Source organism: Cupressus sempervirens, chromosome 5 (assembly GCF_028749045.1).
Source record: "Cupressus sempervirens isolate cs-2001-9-10 chromosome 5, ASM2874904v1, whole genome shotgun sequence".
In the NCBI taxonomy this organism is placed as follows: Eukaryota; Viridiplantae; Streptophyta; class Pinopsida; order Cupressales; family Cupressaceae; genus Cupressus; species Cupressus sempervirens.
This window is the reverse complement of record NC_143122.1, coordinates 957,113,258-957,133,488: the sequence shown is the minus strand read 5'-3', so window position 1 is coordinate 957,133,488 and position 20,231 is coordinate 957,113,258.

The window sequence follows — 20,231 nt, the reverse complement described above, 5'->3', positions numbered from 1 at the left end:
ATCCAGCCAAATGACATGACATGTAGAAGTAAGCATGAAACCAAAGATCTTAACTTCTTACATACAGAGAAAATCTAAATTTGCTAGTCTATGACGTGTATCCTTGACATAGTACTTTCTGGAGAGATATGTGAGACCTCACACATTTCATGATAAAAAATTCATGAAAATTCTTCCATATCTCCCTCATCCTCAAGAGAGGAGTAACTATTCTGCAAGAAAGTAGAAACCAGGTTAAAGCTAGAAGGAAAATCTTCTAGACTGATGGCTCATCGTTTCTCCTCTAGTTTCTTAGCATGTCCAAGAGGATTGGGAGAATGCCACACATTTATAGTCACTATGGAAGAAGCAGCAAGAGGGGTACAAGTCACAATTGAGGCATTAACCCTGTCAGCAACCTTAATCCTTTGTAAAACACTAGGGTTTGGTTCTGGAAAAACCTCTTGGGTTCCTAAACTGGCTAGGGTTTGCGCTTCTGTTGAAATAGGAGGAACCAAAATGACCATCACATATGACTATTTAGGAGCCAAGGGAGCCTTGCCCTTGTGGCCAACAGTAGTCCATTCTTCCTTTTTCCCTTTTGTTGGCTTGGTAGGAAGCTCTTTAGGTGGGGGTTTAACCCTAGGCACACCCAAAGGGCAATTCCTAATCTTTCGTTCCGCTGACTGGCACCTATAGTAGGTGTTAGGTAGGTTCAAATAAAGTTCCTTTTGAGAGAAGGTTTAAGCCCCAATTTGTATTTCCACAGAATTCTTAAGATCCTTGGAAAGATCAACCTCAATGCAAACACGTTTCTAAGGGTGAGCGTTGAAAAATTTCTCATGTTCCTTTGTGATAACTTTGTTAAGAGTATTGGCAATGGACTTAATAAAAGGCCAACATGGCAAGGGTGAAACTGGAAACTTGACCCACACAAGAACGCATAGCTTTTTTCATTAGAGATAATGAAGTCTTGCGACCATCTTTGAGAAACAAGTAGGGAGAAATGCATAGACCAAGGACCATTGCTAAAAATTGTGTCTTCCTGTGATGGGTTGGCGAAGTGAAAAAAAAAAAAACTTTTGGTAAGTTTTTGCACAGCATCAAGGCGGACTCCATGAGGAGTCTAGCTCTTGCTAACCCATTCTTGCAGCATAGCTTCAAAAGGAGTCCTACCCACAAAATACCCTATTAAGGTATGTTGTTCTAACCAATCACAAGCAACATCAAATTCTTGCAAGGGAAAGATAATATGAGGATTACCTCGCAAAAAACCTTCAGGACAAATTTGCAAGGACATTTGTTCAAAGGAGGCACCATGGCTATCTGAAGTAGTAACGTGAACACTAGTATCAACAAATGGGTCACCACTGGCCGGGGCCATTATAACCTAGCCTAAAAGCTGCTGCAGTAAATGCGGTTTGAAAAGTGGAAACAACAGAAGGAAACATCCTTAATACTTCTTTGAAATTAGTGTTTCCAATATCACAAGTTTGGATCTTATATAAGAATCTTATATTTTGCTAGTTTAATCATAGTTTTAGTGAAAATTATTGTTTAAGTAATTGTCATATTTAGTATTTTGATATATATCTTTTCCTATCTATTTATGTAAATAAATGTAATATTATTTTTAAAAAATAAAAATAAAACTATGTTATCATTAATGATAAACATACATTATGAATGAAATTAACCGTGAAAAATATCTACAAAGCCAACACTAAATATTTAAATGTTAAGAGATGAATACATAACATCATACGGTCATCAAATTTTATGATGGTTTCGTGCACAATCACATCCCCAACTTGCATGTCTTCAGTGATATTTGCTTCGAATAAATAAAGAGGAAACTTCCATGTCCTACTATGGAATAAACATGCCTTACATTACTCGTCAACCGAGCTTTGTGTTTTAAGCTGCAACAAAGCGAGAATTATAATCGCTACTAACATGGTTTAGGAACCTTCGTATGCGCTTTCTTTGCCTAATAAAAGCGAGTATCATAATCGCTCGTGTTCTGCTTTAGGAAGCTTCGTATGCGCTTTCTCTCCAACAAAGTAGGTGATGAAATTGATCGAGGAACATTAATCAAGAATTAAGTGTTGTTTTTTTAATTGAACAAACTTTTTATGGACCTTTCAAGTCTTGGAGATTCCTAGAATGGGAAATGTTATTTTTATTGAACAAAGGTATATGATTTTTTCAATGGAATCATCCGAGTCTTAAAAAGTCGGAGGTTGGGAAAAGTTAAGATGAAACGGAGAACCACTACCGTCATTATTAAGTGTTGAGGATTACAATGATAAATAAATTAACTAGGATTATTGTGCTAGTGATTTCGCATAACATAAGTTTCACCTAGTTATGGCAATGTTGAAGGTTTAGTAAGGTTGGGCTTGGGGTCACTTGGAATACAGCAAAATGAATAAGCCATGAGGAGGACATTGCTTTGCTCTCCTATGATATAAAGGATAATTTATTTTCTATTTAGTTTTTTCATTTTGATCTTCATCTATACATTGTCCTAAATAGTTGTGTGTGAGTTCACTTTATTTTCTATTTATTTTACTAGTTGTACGTCTTTGTAGTTTATGTTGCAAATTTTTTTGATGGAGGGTTCAAATCTGTGAGGCACTAGGCTTGCAAGCTACCAAACAACAAAGGCTACTACATGAAGATTTAGGAACCTATAGACAACTAACAACTCTTAAAAATTGACTAAATTAACATAATTATTTACTTTATTAACAATTCTCTATCAAACCACTATGATCAATATTTTCATAAAATTTAATTTATATTATTGTAAAATAAAAGCGTGAGAAAAATTGATATGAAGAAAACTTAAAAAAAATTTCATATAACTTTTTTAATGGTATACAGAAATTTGCAAATGTAATTTGTTTAATATATTAAACTCTAGAAGTTTTTAACATTACTATAGAAGTTAAAAAAAATGATAATTATAATAACTACAATGATTACATGAATTTTTTCAATTTAAAATAAAAATAATCATATAAATATTAGGCTCTTATAATTTTTGTACACTAGTAGGCCTCTTTTCCATTTATATACAAAACAATAATGAACAAAATAATATGACTCGTTACAACATAGAACCCTAGAGGAGTCCATATTGTCACATAAAACTCTTTGTAGGATCTATAAATAATGCCCCTTAAGATAAACTACTATAACATAAGACCCCTTAGAAGACTATATTATGGCATAGGACATCTTAAGAAAATGTTTTACAATATAAAACTAGATAGAAGAATATATTATGACATAAGATCCTTACAAGGATCTATTAGGACATAATGCACATAAAGATGTTTAAATTCGCTTATGATACATGTTTAAATGATATGTATAGTTAGTCTTTCCTTTCCTATATTTACTTTGTTCTCTCTCTCTCTCTCTCTCTCTCTCTCTCTCTCTCTCTCTCTCTCACACACACACACACACACACACACACACACACACACACACACACACACACACACACATCCACTATTTAGAATTGTATATGTATAGTTTTATATCTTTATAATTGTTTCAATTTTACATGCACTAGTAACATGTTTAGTCATACTTGCTTTTTAACATGATATACCAAATGTTACCCCTAGATGACCACATAGAATATGGCGAGGTTATCTCCAGATATACCATCTCAAAATGTACCTCAATATGGTGCACCTCCTATTTTGCTTCATTTTCCAAATATTATAATCATATATTAAATTTCCTGTATAGAAACAAATTAACTATAGGACTCCATTAGTATAATTGAGGATAGATTTTATAGAGATATTTGCACTGCTATGCATAGGATTCTGGAGAAGTTGACTATGAGGTTGACATTCCAATATTCATTTATACTACAAGTTATTCAAAGTATTTTTTTAGAGTACAAGATGACATCTTGGGTAATGTATCCTTAGAGGTAATGAAAAGTCATGTCCCTAAGGAGATCATCAAAAAATATTCTTCACACACTATGATGGAATGAACCAATTAAGGGGATATCATGTTATTGAGAGAAACATTCCTCAAATATATTGCATGGTATACACATTTTTCCTTGAAGCACATGGTCATTATCCTAATAATGAATAAATTATATATATATATATATATATATATATATATATATATATATATATATATATATATATATATATATATATATATATATATATATATATTTGTGTAGTTATATTGTGAGATTTGTTTAGGTCTCAAAATAAACTTTCTAAATCTTCCTAGATGTTTTAATTAGGGGCTTAATAACTGTGTTGATCGTAATCAACACCATAGAGTTGATTGAGTTGTACTAGTAGAGGGATCTAGACATAGCACCAATAATGGATGCAATTGTTGACAAACTTGGTAATTTTACCTAGAGGGAAGTAGTTGATAGGATAGGAGGATACAAATCCATGATTGGAGGATTACAAAGTTATTATTTCTTCCTAGAGGGATGTGGTTGATAGGATAAGAGGATACAAATCTATGATTGGATGATTACAATATTTGACAACTACTAGACTCGACATAGCTAATGTAGTTGGAATTATGGCAGGATTTTAAGTAGATTCAAAAGAGACACATCTTGCAATAGTAAAATCAATTTTTAGAGATATGAAAGGAACTTTAAATTTGTTGATGTCTAAGTCATGTTGCAAACTAGTGTCAAACACTTTGTCATTTCCTAGGTAGAGTCAGTCAGTCATCATTGTGAGTGAGCCACCCAATGAAGGCCGAATGATTCTAGACTATTTATTTTTTGGTTAAGTCAAGCAAGTCTTAGGTTGTTGAGCACCCTAGTATGTACCAAGTACTAATTTATGCCAAGTAAGTTAGAAGTTAGTAGATGTTGAGCTAAACAAATTTAGTTCATGTCAAGTCAAAGGTGTTAGTGCCAAGCATACAAAAGTTGAGTGATAAAATGAGTACTAGTCATGACTGGGTGTTAGGATATTCAAGTGCTGAGTAAACTAGTTTTGGTATATGTGTTTGTTATGGTACAAACACTTATGTAAACCATTTTGGCTAACTTCAATACATGATTTAAAGGTTGTGGAGATAGTGAAGGATTTTTTTATGTGTTTTTCTAGAGGCCATCAATCCCTATAAAGGTAGTGTAACCAATCAAAAAAATAAAAGGACTTAGCAGAAAAAGGGAGAAATCCAGATCATTGATCATGATCTAGAACCTTTTGCAAATGGTTATTTAAGGAGGTTGTAAACTATAAATCGATTAGAGGAGAAAGTGAAGAGACAAGTGTGTGTGCAAAAGAGGCTATGCTTGGATATTAGAAGCAAAGACTAGACAGGGAAACCTAGGAGTGAAGGACAGAACAAAGTTTATCTGATAAGAAGATCAAATAAAAATTAGAAAGAGGAGATTTCTAATCCATAATTAAAGTGCTAATAGAAGGATCAAGTATTGATACATTTAAGCTACTAAATATGGGTAAATATCTTAAGATAGTGGTCCTAACAGGCCTATTCAAATCTCCTAATAGAGTGCTTACTTAGTTGTAAGGTAAAACCCTTTAATCAAGGTACACCAAATAAGTCTTGTAAGCTCTCAAGAGGCTAGACCTCACACAAGATAGATCACTAGAACTGATCAAAAATTGCATCATTAATAGGCACACTTTATTGTTGTAGTAGTGAAGATTTGTGCATGTCATCCCCACCCCAATTTTATGTTCACCTTGGGAGGGTTTCTAGGTTACACAATATTTTGTGTTATGTATATATATTTACTTTCATTTTTGTTGATGTGATGAATATTTAGATATATTTTAGTTTATGGTTATATGATGTTAATATGAGATGGGTTAGTGGTGAATCTGTTGGTCTGACTTTTTGTGTGATAGAAGTCTTTTGTCCAATTGTAGAAAATTAATTTTTTTCTTTCTAAGTGAAACATAAGGTTTCTAGATAATCCATCCGTTGGCTAGCCTTTGAAAAAACCTTGTGAAAACCCTATGTTCTTTCTATTCATAAATTGTCAGGCACGAAAATATTTGAATTTTCAAATAAGGAAAATATTTTGTCGTCTTTTATCTTCTATGCCCATGAGATACCTTTCCTCTCATATTCCCCCAGCCGTTCGATCTAAGTAGATCTATCGTTGTCGTTACCTTGATATGCAAACATGGGCACTTTTTATGTATGGCGAGGTAGCGAGTGTTGAATAGTTTATAAAACGGGACCACAAAATGAAGATACGGTAGTCGGAGCTTTCTTTTTTGACTAATTTATTATTTAGGTACACATTGCAATTACTGTCAAAATAGGAAAGGGGACCCAGCAGAAGCAATCTGAAGTCAAAGCTGGAATGATATTTTTTTGATGCTTCACTACCTCGCTATCAAAAAAATTTGACACTCCACCGTTAGGGAAGTAGGAAGGCCCCGTGAAATCAAGAGCCAGTGACATTGCAATTTGTCAGTACCATGACTAAACAAGGTGGCATGACAAGTAATAAATATCATTTTCAGAAGCAGTTTAATAGCAAAAATAATTATCTAATGGCCCATTGTATTTCACAGTGCTAAAATTCATTAAAGTGTCAGAGCTCATTATCTCGCTTTCAAAAAATGTTGACATCTCACCGTTAGCAAAGTAGCGAGGCCCCGTGAAATTGAACAACCAGTGGGACCTTTGGTGATGTGGGATGATGATTAGGACTGAAGTAAAATCTTAAAAGGTGCCAACTGTGCAAAATTTCGTATTTCATCAATGCCCTTCTGATCAAATGCGTAAAGAGATCCTGAGCGTCAAATTGGAACAGAATCAATAGTCCTCGCTACCTCGCTTTGAAAAGTTGTGAGGGAGATATTTATAGCGACATAGCGAATAGGGCCCACCGTCTTCTTTCTGAGCAAGACCAATAACATATCATCTGCCAATTTTGGATCAGATCGATGGTTGTCACTGCTTCGCTATGGCAAGGTGCTCGTTCTTTATGCATAACGAAGTAGCGACATGCTGACACATGTCCTCAATTATCAGTGAGTTTGGATATAAGCGCCATCAAGGAAAGACTTATGCACGTGGTAAGTTTTCATTGGGTGAATTGACTAACATGTCAAGTGCAACACCTAGTTGTTCTCTCTGTATCACATGATTGTAGGATTCTTAAAGATCGACGACATAGTTTTAAACATAGAATGTGGTTCCACTCTCTATATTAATTAGACACGAAAGCATCGCATGTGAAAAAATACAGTATAACACAAAAGATTTCATCAGTTCATCATACGTGAGCAATGATTTTGATCCACTCTTGTGCATAAGCAATTACTGAATGAAAGTGTGCCGAAGTCTGGTAGAATTTGTAAAACTGTCTGTTCTCAGAAAGATTGCAGAAATAAAAAGGAAAAAAAAGATAGAATTCAAGTAAGTAGTACTGCCATAATCTTCGTAAGTTTTTCCAATTCTAAAAAATAGTCCAAGATGCCTCCAAAGAAGGGATTTTCTGGTCAAATAAACTATTTGGATAGAAATGTGCATGATGACTTGCTTGAGTTGCTCCCTGAGTCTACTGTAGAGACAGTGCAAGTTAAAAGGTTAACCTCTTTGCACCCTAGGCTAAGGATAGCTGATGGATTGTATGATAAGGGAAATTGGGTCCAGGATGCTCAAACAACTCAAATTGGTTTGAGTTTGTTCAAAAAATGGTTTGCAGAAAGGAAATTATATGCCCCTCATGCCAATATATGGAATTTTGATCTGGGAAAGCTAGTTGTTCCAAGTGTGTTTATGGATTATGACCTTCTTGAAGCCATAGCAAAAAGTTATGATCAAGCCACTAAGGTAGTGAGAAGAATGGATGGTGAGGTTTTAATTACCATCAGTCCAGAAGAAATTAGGGAAGTTTTCAGTCTGGGACCTCTCACTAGTTATCATGTGCCCATTGATTGGATAGAGTTAGAAAAAGAATATATGTCCAAAAGGGATGTAGTTAGAAAAGGTGCACTAAAGGCCCACATAGGCAGAATTGGAAACCTACTAGCAATAACATCATCTTCTAAAGAACCTTTCAAGAAATCATGCTTTAATGCCAGGGTAGTAGAGATATACAGGACCCTGTGTAGAGTCTTTGGAGAGGGTGAAGAAGATTTTATTCCTGTGAGCTTCATGTATATGATCACCCAAACCTCCTCTTTCGGTGTAGAAATAATTTTTGATTTTGCATCTTACCTGGCTAATGAGATTCACAATGGATTGGTGGGGATTGCAAAGGGAAAGGTGGAAAAGATTTGGGGTCAATTTTCATGTCCCCTATTCAAATAATTAAAAAATAAATAAACTTTGCTAAGGCGGGCAGGCTCCAAAAAGGTGAAGTTTCGGAAAAAGGGGCTAATCTTTGGAAACCAATGGACTAATAAATAAAAATGATTATTAAATTATATTTTAGTAACCCCTCTTGGACATGAGTTAGGGTTATACCCTCTTTTAAAGGGGTTTGGAGGCATTTTGGGCTCATTCCAGAACTTGATTTTTGCTAATTTTCTTGTTGTTCTTCAGAGGCTGCCAAACCTGTGGAGAAGGAGACTCAAGAACGGGAGTTTGCAGGTTTCCAAGAATGCTAAGGATGGGATTTTGAATCCATTCCATGTGCATGCTCATACAGAGTTTTCCTTTGTGCTGAATAGTGCCGATTTGTGGGTTTTCGGGGTTGTTTTTGGTTTGAGTTTGGTGTTTTCAGTTGAGTGTTTCATATCAGTTTTGGTTGCTACTTTATTTCAGACTTTAAGATGTTAAAATAGATCTGAATATATGTATTGGGTTTTGATTAAACTTTTGAGATAGTTTATGAGTGTTTTTGTGGTGTTTCCGGGCATTGTGTGTTAATTTTGGGAGCCCGATTGAGCATAGTTTTGTCCTACATTTGTGAGCTGTTGTGTAAAGGCTATACAAATATGGAAATGTCATTTTGTAGGCTATTATGCTGCTGAAATTTCTGTAAAAATGTCCATTCTTAGATTTATTAGTAATTTGTGAAGTTGTGAAGTTTTTTGGCACTAATTTGGACATACCCGATTTGGGTTTTATTGAGAAATTGGCAGATCTTTGTAATATTGGTTGTTTGATTTTAAAGATCTGATTTGAGGCTGAAAATACCAAGTAAAATCAGTAAAGGGACATTTCAGTGGTATCAGAGTCATGATCTTGCCAGCCTGAGGGTTTGTAGAAGTTGCATGTCAGTTTTAATAAATACCCAGATCTTGCATGTCAGTTTTGACAACTACCCAGATCTTGCATGTCATATTTTATGGTTGCATGTTGCTTCTAATTAGTTGCATGTCAAAATTTATGATCTCATGCAACTAAGTGAAAGAGAAAAAAGATATTTGCAGCGAGAAAAGAATAAAAAAATTTTGATCAAACCCCCAGTTGAAAGCAAAAGTACAAAATCCAAGGAAGAAAAAAGTATGGCTGATCCAGATGAGATGGCAAAAAAAATTTTCCAAGACATCCAAAATACTCAGAAGAAAACAGTGGATGGTTTGGCGGAAACTAGAGAGGCTTTGCAAATATTGACAAAAAAATTACAAGGAGTTGCATCTATTAATGAGAAAGGGAGCACTTCAGAGGAGCCAAGAAATGGGAGATCCACACCATCTAAATCAACCAAAACTATTTTCTTGCCTACAGATGAGCCACCGGTACCAAATCCAACCATTAATCCAGTGGAAGAGGTTACAGGTAACTTGATTACATTAAGAGCTACTTATAATGGCTTAGATGACTTTCGTAGTTCAGTTCCTTTTCGAGAATATGTGGATATAATGAACACTTTGATGCCCAAGAAAGAGAACAGGAGGGAGCATGACACAAGTGGAAGAGAGCTCAAAAATAAAATAAGCAAGTTTACAGCACCTACTTTTGATGGAACAAATAAAATTTCAGCTAGAGCATGGCTACAAAAATTACAAACTTTCTATACACTTAACCCTATGAAAGAGAGTGATGTTGTTCAATTTGCAAGTCTACACTTGGAAGATGCAGCCTATGATTGGTGGTATCATGGAATGACTACTCAAGGTCATGATCAGGTAACTACATTTGAAGATTTCAGTCAAAGAGTGATAGATAGATTTGACATCAAGGATGATGAAGAGTACTTTAAAGAATTTTCGAAGTTGAAGCAAACTAAATCAGTTAATGAGTATATAGAAGAATTTCAAAAAGTGGCTATTATGGTACCTGATATGAGTGAAAAGAGGATCATTTATCTTTTTCTTGATGGTTTAGAAGATTCTGTTAAGGGTTTGGTTAAGGCTTTCTCACCCTCAACCTTACAGGAAGCTATCAAAAGAAGCTTGCAACTTGAAACTTGCGTGCCTATGAAATCAATCGCTAATCAAAAACCCTCAAATATTTGACAACATAAGGGAAATTTTTAGAAAAAGACTTTCCCAACACTACCACCAAAAGATGTGACAAATGTGGCAAAAAAGAAGGTAGATGAAGAGACTAGGAGTGAATTACGAAGGAAAAAGCTTTATTTTACTTGTAGAGAACCATGGGTTCCAGGACACATATGTTTGGGGAAAGGTCAAGTGCACTATATTGAAGTTGCTTCAGAATCTGATTTAGATGAGCATGAGGAATTTCATGATACTAAGGAGGAGGTAGAAGAAGAGAAAGTAAAAGAAATCAGCAAGGATGGCACTTTAGCAGCATTATCAGGAGTCCCAAGATACCATCCCTTCCAAATTCGAGGGGTGCTAGCAGGGCAAAGGTTGACCGTTCTTCTTGATAGTAGGGAAACTCACAATTTTATTGATGAGGGATTTTTCATGAAAAGAGGGCTTAAAGCAGAAGATTTTGAGGGATTCAATGTTACTGTAGCTGATGGATTCACTATGCCTTGCACACGGGTGGTGAAACAACTCAAGATGACCTTAGGAGATTATGAGTTATGTGATGACTTCTATGTGGTTGGTATTGGGGAGACAGATCTTGTATTGGGTGTTCAATGGTTGCACTCTATCGGAGGCTATTACATGAACCATCAAACTATGGATTTTAAATTTCATTCCAATGGGAAAGAAGTCATATTGAGAGGGTTATCGAATGGAGCACCTAAGGCAGTCTCTGCAAAGAGGATGGAGAGGACTTTTTGAAGAGGACAAGTAACATGGGCAACAAGAGTCATAATCCAACCAACAAGCTCTCCGAAGAATCAAGGTAATTTCTATTTTGAAATTCAAAATATTCTTGATAAGCACAGTATAGTTTTCAATGATTTGCCTCCAGAATTACCAGCAGATAGAGGTTTTGAGCATGTTATAGAGTTAGAACAAGGTGCCAAACCAGTTATAACAACCCCATACCGCCATCGAAGAGGTTATAAGGAAGAAATTGAAAAAACTATTAAAGAACTCCTAGACATGGGATTCATAAGGCCTAGCTCTAGTCGATTTGCATCATCTGTGGTACTTGTCAAGAAAAAGGATGGTACAATGAGAATGTGTATAGACTACAGGGCTCTAAACAAGAAGACCATAAAAAATAGGTATCCCATACCACGCATAGATGAACTCGTTTATGAGTTACATGGTGCTGTATACTTCTGAAAAATTGACTTAAGATTAGGCTACCATCAAATCCGAATGAGGAGTGAAGATGTGGAAAAGACTGCTTTCAAATGTCACTATGGGCACTTTGAATTTCTTGTTATGCCATTTGGACTCACTAATGCACCTGCAACATTCCAATCTTGTATGAATAAGGTATTCAGTCAGCATCTTCAAAAATTTGTTTTGGTATTTTTCGATGATATCTTGATATACAGTAAAACATGGGAAGAGCATCTAAAGCACATAGACACTATTTTGGGAATCTTGGAGTAGTAATCCTTCTATGCTAAGCTATCTAAATGTGAGTTTAGTTTGACAGAGATCCTATATTTGGGACATATTATAAGCTCTAAAGGAGTACAGGTTGATCAACAAAAAAATCCAGGCAATTTTGGATTGGCCTCCACCCACTAATCTTACATAGTTGAGAGGTTTCTTTGGGTTGTGTAGCTACTATAGGAGATTTGCCAAGGGATTTTCTCGGCTTGCTGCCCCCTTGACTGATTTGACAAAGAAAGGAGCTTTTGTTTGGATAGAAGAGGCACAAAAAACATTTGATAAGCTTAAGGAGGTAATGAGTTCATGCCCTGTGCTTGCAATTCCAGATTTCTCTTTACCTTTTGTTGTTGAATGTGATGCTTCTGGAGAAGGTATAGAGGCTGTCCTAACTCAAAGGGGACATCCAATAGCATTTGAGAGTAGAAAATTAAATCAATCAGAGAAAGGTTACTCCATATATGATAAGGAAATGTTGGCAATCATGCATGCACTTCATAAGTTTAGACAATATTTGGTATTTGGGAGATTCATTGTAAAGACAGACCATAATAGCCTCAGGTTCTTCTTGAACCAAAGGGATTTGAATGATCGTCAACAAAAATGGGTAAGAAAATTGCAAGCTTATGATTTTGGTATTGAATACATGAAAGGAAAGAATAATGTGGTTGCTGATGCTCTCTCCAGAAAGCCCACTTTGTGTTCCTTATCATCTATCTCTGCTGATTGGAAAGTCTCCATAATTTTAGAGTATGCTAAAGATTCATTTGCCACCAAGATTTTGGATAAGTTAGTGGATGATAACAGGTACAAATTTTTTGATGAATTGATTTATTACAAGAACAGGATCTTCTTAGTGCCAGGGTCAAAAACTAAGGAGAGGATATTGAGGGCCTTTCATGACACACCTTTGGCTGGTCATCAGGGATACTTCAAGACATACAGGAAAATTTGAGAGCGGTTTTCATGGAAGGGTATGAAGGAGGATATCCTTAAACACATTAAGGAATGTATGGTATGCCAACAAAGCAAGAGTGAGTAAAATTTTCCTGTAGGGTTGTTGCACCCACTTCCTATTCTCGAACAAAAATGGGAAAGTATTTCCATGGATTTCATCACTGGGTTGCCCAAGGTTCAAGGTAAGGATTGCATATATGTGGTGGTAGATAGACTAACTAAGTATGCACATTTCTTTCCTATCGCATATGATTTCAAGGCATCACAAGTGGTCGAATTGTTCTTCAAGGAAATTTTTAGATTACATGGTTTGCCTAAAAACATTGTTAATGACCGGGACAGTAGATTCCTCAGCTCTTTTTGGAAGGAGCTCTTTCATTTGGTAGGAACTGAACTCACTCCCAAGCTATCACCCTCAAACAGATGGACAAATAGAGATAGTTAATAAATGGATAGAGGGATATTTGAGGAACTATGTTTCAAATCAACAACATGCTTGGGTGAAATGGTTACACCTAGGGGAGTATAGTTACAATACATCTCATCACATGTCTATTGGTATGCCTCCTTTTCATGCTCTTTATGGTTATGATGCCCTTTTCTTTGTTGATCTAATACTTTCCGATAGCAGAGTACCCGCAGCAAGTGATTTCATCAAGAAAAGCCAAGACATAATAAGGTCCCTCAAGGATAATCTACAACAAGAACAAAACCAACAAAAGATATATTCTGACAGGAAAAGGATTGAAACATCTTTTGAGGTGGGAGATTTGGTATTTGTTAGGTTGCAGCCATATAAGAAAAGCACCTTGAAGAGAAGTGGGGTAGAGAAACTCAAGCCAAGGTTCTATGGGCCTTATAAAATCATCAAGAAGGTAGGAGAGGTAGCTTATGAATTGGAGCTCCCACCAAATAGCAAAATACATAATATTTTTCATGTATCTTTCTTAAAGAAGGTTCTAGGCTAGCAAACCATAGTATCTACAGAATTAACACCTCTTGATGATGAAGGGAAATTAGTTTTGATACTAGAAGAGATTTTGGATACAAGAGAGAAAAGGTTGAGAAATAGGAGCATCATAGAGCATTTGGTCAAATGGAAAGGATTACCACTAGAGGATGCAACTTGGGAAGGAGCACATATTCTTGAGAATTCCAACCTTCATTTCTTGAGGACAAGAAATATTTGGGAGGGGAGGACTTGTCATGTCCCCTATTCAAATAATTTAAAAAAAAAAAACTTTGCTAAGGCAGGCAGGCTCCAAAAAGGTGAAGTTTCGGAAAAAGGGGCTAATCTTTGGAAACCAATGGACTAATAAATAAAAATTATTATTAAATTATATTTTAGTAACCCCTCTTGGACATGAGTTAGGGTTATACCCTCTTTTAAAGGGGTTTGGAGGCATTTTGGGCTCATTCCAGAACTTGATTTTTGCTAATTTTCTTGTTGTTCTTCAGAGGCTGCCAAACCTGTGGAGAAGGAGACTCAAGAAAGAGAGTTTGCAGGTTTCCAAGAACGCTAAGGATGGGATTTTGAAGCCATTCCATGTGCATGCTCATACAGAGTTTGCCTTTGTGCTGAATAGTGCCGATTTGTGGGTTTTCGGGGTTATTTTTGGTTTGAGTTTGGTGTTTTCAGTTGAGTGTTTCATATCAGTTTGGGTTGCTGCTGTATTTCAGACTTTAAGATGTCAAAATAGAGCTGATTATATGTATTAGGTCATGATTAAACTTTTGAGATAGTTTATGAGTGTTTTTGTGGTGTTTTCGGGCATTGTGTGTTAATTTTGGGAGCCCGATTGAGCATAGTTTTGTCCTACATTTGTGAGCTGTTGTGTAAAGGCTATACAAATATTGAAATGTCATTTTTTAGGCTGTTATGCTGCTGAAATTTTTGTAAAAATGTCCATTCTCAGATTTATTAGTAATTTGTGAAGTTGTGAAATTTTTTGGCACTAATTTAGACATACCCGATTTGGGTTTTATTGGGAAATTGATAGATCTTTGTAATATTGGTTGTTTGATTTTAAAGATCTAATTTGAGGCTGGAAATACCAAGTAAAATCAGTAAAGGGAAATTTCATCAATACTCCCTATTGATGCATATGTTTCTATTTAAAGGGGTTACATATTTCGGTAAAGAAATGCTTTTAAATAGGGATCCAGAGGGGGAAGCACTACCAATTCAAGTATGGAGTGCAGACATGACTAGGGAAGTAGAAAATTTAAGTTTTGTTAGATTTGATAGGCACTTTGCTTCTAAACTAAAATGCCTCATATTGAGCAACAATCCCAGAATTCCTAAGGCACTAATGCACCTTGTTAGGCCTATGGACAGACCCCATAGTCTAAAAGTTTCACATAATTGAGGAGATATAATCCCATATCAGGTCTCAACTATCATTAGGGTTTATGGATTCAAAGGGACACCCCATGTACTACCCTATCAGGTGCCTTTAAAGGTAGGAGTAGCTAAATTTTTATGGCAGTTGGGAGGAGTGGAGGAGACCTTTTTGCACAAAAGGGGAAAAGGATCAATATTTCCTACTTGCACTGTGGCTCACCAGTTTGTAATAACTAAAGAGGGGTGGATCTTCCTCTACAAATTTTTTGATCAGTATAAGATGGCAGTATCTCACTCTCATTTTTTTGACATAGAAGATTTCTTTAATTCTGCTCTTAGACATAGGATCAAGCTGCGTCCATGTCAGCATGAATTCTATTTCCCTGAAGATGTAATAAGGAATGAATATTCTCTTCAGGAGCAAGAAACAAAGAAAGAGAAATGGAGAGTCTATTCAAAAGTTTTGGAGTTTATTAATTGTTTTGACAAGGATTACAGTCCTCTTAGTAATGCTGCAACTAATGCAGATAGAATAAATAAGCCCATGAATACATTCCACGAAATAATGGAGGTAATGAATGAGAAGAAACAACATTTTAGTGATTCTTTCCCAGATAAAGCTAGGGAAGTTATGAGAAAATTGGGTTTCACCCCTAACATAGGGGCAGGTCCACTAGTTGTGCAAAAGAGGACAGGATATACTGTTATTTGGGATCAGTTTCCCACTATAAACAAAGGAAAGCAGATAATTGAATCTACTAGTACTATTTTTGAAGAAAGACCCCCTGAACCTTCTCCCAAAAGAAGAAAAATAATAAGGGAAGAGGAATCCCATGACGAAGGTTACTCACCTTTCCAAACTCCAATCAGAATTGAGGAAGAGTAGCTCACCAATGAGCAAATTGAACAAATGGGGTCATAAGGAGGAGTTTTTGTTACTCAAGTAGAAATTGATGAAGGGAACCCCTAGGAGCCTCCTCTGTTGAGTTTTGAATTAACTATAGCAGATTTCAGAGGAAGGGAATTAGACCTTGATTTGGAACAAGCCAGTCAGCAATTTTTGTCTCATAACAGTTTTGTAAAATCTAGGGTTTTCCATCAGTTTGCATGGAGGCCAAACATGCACATTTTTGAGAAAAGATGTAGGAATATGAAAACAAAGCATCCAAAATTGGATGAAGCCTCTATTCAAAATCAAATAAAGGAACAAATGATACAAGAGTTCTAGAATATAACCCCTGAAGAGGGTAGACAGATGGTGAAAGATGCAAATATTTTATTATTACCCAATTGGGATATTGCTAATGCCTTAATTTTTAATTCTGTGTCAAATAATTTAGGATTACAAGATCTAGATAAAGAGGAATTCTTGGGAAAAACATTCATTAATGACCAAGTTTCCCTTGTTATGTGGTCATTAAGAAGAGGATCCAAGACTACTCCATTACAACGTGATGATTCAGGACTAACAGGGAGTATCATTGTGAGGAGGGTCGTTGATACTTCACATGTATAGGTAGCCCACATGAATGTGGACTATTCTAAATTTTTCTTGGCCACTTTTAGGTATTCATATACCTTGAAATTTTCCTGCACTAATAATATTGCAGAATATGAAGCATTGCTGCTAGGACTCAAAGTTTCCATACATCATCGAATTAAGAAATTATGTGTCATAGGGGATTATGAACTAATTATCTCTCAGATCGAAGAAACTTACTCATCTAAGAATAAGAGATTGAAACAATATAGAAATGCAATCTGGGATTAGATAGAATTCTTTGATGCATTTGGGATCTCATGGAGAGATAGGACCCAAAATAAGATGGCTGATCTGTTAGCAAACATAGCAATCAAGCCAAAGGAGATATCATTTGCAAGAATCTCCCAAATTGAGGTGCAAAATAGACCTTCCATAGCTGACAACATTGAAAATTGGCAGGTTTTTGAAGATGATAAAGATATTACAAATTTTTTGTTAAAGAAAGACAAGTACCACGGTCAGGAGATGGATTGTAGTGGACTGATTGAAACCATAAATGGGAAGGAAACCATTTTTGGTCAAGAGATAATGTAATTGAAAACAAATAAGATGCCGAAGGGGTTAGTAGTCTTGGAAAATATTTTTGATAACCAAAACAGAGTAAAATCAGGAGTAAACGACCCCAAACCTTAGGAGTTAGAAAAAATAAACTTGGGTACTGATGAAGTTCCTAAAAGGGTTTATATTGGCCAAAATCTGGCTGTTGAAATCAGGAAAACATTGATTGACCTACTTATAAAATATAGACATGTTTTTGCTTGGTCATATGATGACCTTAAGGCTTACAGGGATGATCTATTCTAGCATCTCATACCATTGAAGGAAAATGTAAGACCTTTCAGGCAAAAACAGAGACCAATCAATCCTACCCTTGCCCCAAAAATGCAAGAAGAACTGACAAAACTAAGATATGGTGGGATAATCAAACCAATCAGGCATTCCACCTAGGTTTCAAACTTGGTTCCTGTCAGGAAGGAAATTATATGCCCCTCATGCCAATATATGGAATTTTGATCTGGGAAAGCTAGTTGTTCCCAGTGTGTTTATGGATTATGACCTTCTTGAAGCTGTAGCGAAAAGTTATGATCAAGCTACTATAGTGAGAAGAATGGATGGTGAGGTTTTAATTACCATCAGTCCAGAAGAAATTAGGGAAGTTTTCAGTCTGGGACCTCTCACTAGGTGTCATGTGCCCATTGATTTGATAGAGTTAGAAAAAGAATATATGTCCAAAAGGGATGTAGTTAGACAAGGTGCACTAAATGCCCACACAGGCAGAATTGGAAACCTACTAGCAATAACATCATCTTCTAAAGAACCTTTCAAGAAATCATGCTTTAATGCCAGGGTAGTAGAGATATACAGGACCGTGTGCAGAGTCTTCAGAGAGGGCAAAGAAGATTTTATTCCTGTGAGCTTCATGTATATGATCACCCAAACCTCCTCTTTCGATGTAGAAATAATTTTTGATTTTGCATCTTACCTGAATAATGAGATTCACAATGGATTGGAGGGGATTGCAAAGGGCAAGGTGGAAAATGTTTGGGGTCAATACTCCCTATTGATGCATATGTTTCTATTTAAAGGGGTTACATATTTCGGTAAAGAAATGGTTTTAAATAGGGATCAAGAGGGGGAAGCACTACTAGTTCAATTATGGAGTGTAGACATGACTCGGGAAGCAAAAAATGCTAGTTTTGTTAGATTTGATAGGAACTTTGCTTCTAAACTAAAATGTCTCATATTGAGCGACAATCCCAAAATTCCTAAGGCACTAATGCATCTTGTTAGGCCTATGGACAGACCCCATAGTCTAAAAGTTTCACATAATTGGCAAGATATCATCCCATATCAGGTCTCAACTGTCATTAGGGTTTATGGATTCAAAGGGACACCCTATGTACTACCCTATCAAGTCACTTTAAAGGTAGGAGTAGCTGAATTTTTATAGCATTTGGGAGGAGTGGAGGAGACCTTTTTGCACAAAAGGGGAACAGGATCAATCTTTCCTACTTGCACTGTGGCTCACCAGTTTGTAATAACTAAAGAGGGGTGGATCTTCCTCTACAAATTATTTGATCAGTATAAGATGGCAATATCTCACTCTCATTTTTGTGACACAGAAGATTTCTTTAATTCTGCTCTTAGACATAGGATCAAGCTGCATCCATGTCAGCATGAATTCTATTTCCCTGAAGATGTAATAAGGAATGAATATTCTCTTCAGGAGCAAGAAACAAAGAAAGAGAAATGGAGAGTCTATTCAAAAGTTTTGGAGTTTATTAATTGTTTTGACAAGGATTACAGTCCTCTTAGTAATGCTGCAACTAATGCAGATAGAATAAATAAGCCCATGAATACATTCCACGAAATAATGGAGGTAATGAATGAGAAGAAACAACATTTTAGTGATTCTTTCCCAGATAAAGCTAGGGAAGTTATGAGAAAATTGGGTTTCACCCCTAACATAGGGGCAGGTCCACTAGTTGTGCAAAAGAGGACAGGATATACTGTTATTCGGGATCAGTTGCCCACTATAAACAAAGGAAAGCAGATAATTGAATCAACTAGTACTATTTTTGAAGAAAGACCCCCTGAACCTTCTCCCAAAAGAAGAAAAACAATAAGGGAAGAGGAATCCCATGATGAAGGTTACTCACCTTTCCAAACTCCAATCAGAATTGAGGAGGAGTAGCTCACCAATGAGCAAATTGAACAAATGGGATCATAAGGAGGAGTTTTTGTTACTCAAGTACAAATTGATGAAGGGAACCCCTAGGAGCCTCCTCTGTTGAGTTTTGAATTAACTATAGTAGATTTCAGAGGAAGGGAATTAGACCTTGATTTGGAACAAGCCAGTCAGCAATTTTTGTCTGATAACAATTTTGTAAAATCTAGGGTTTTCCATCAGTTTGCATGGAGGCCAAACATGCACATTTTTGAGAAAAGATGTAGGAATATGAAAACAAAGCATCCAAAATTGGATGAAGCCTCTATTCAAAATCAAATAAAGGAACAAATGATACAAGAGTTCTAGAATATAACCCCTGAAGAGGGTAGACAGATGGTGAAAGATGCAAATATTTTATTATTACCCAATTGGGATATTGCTAATGCCTTAATTTTTAATTCTGTGTCAAATAATTTAGGATTACAGGATCTAGATAAAGAGGAATTCTTGGGAAAAACATTCATTAATGACCAAGTTGCCCTTGTTATGTGGTCATTAAGAAGAGGATCCAAGACTACTCCATTACAACGTGATGATTCAGGACTAACAGGGAGTATCATTGTGAGGAGGGTCGTTGATACTTCACATGTATAGGTAGCCCACATGAATGTGGACTACTCTAAATTTTTCTTGGCCACTTTTAGGTATTCATTCACCTTGAAATTTTCCTGCACTAATAATATTGCAGAATATGAAGCATTGCTGCTAGGACTCAAAGTTTCCATACATCATCGAATTAAGAAATTATGTGTCATAGGGGATTATGAACTAATTATC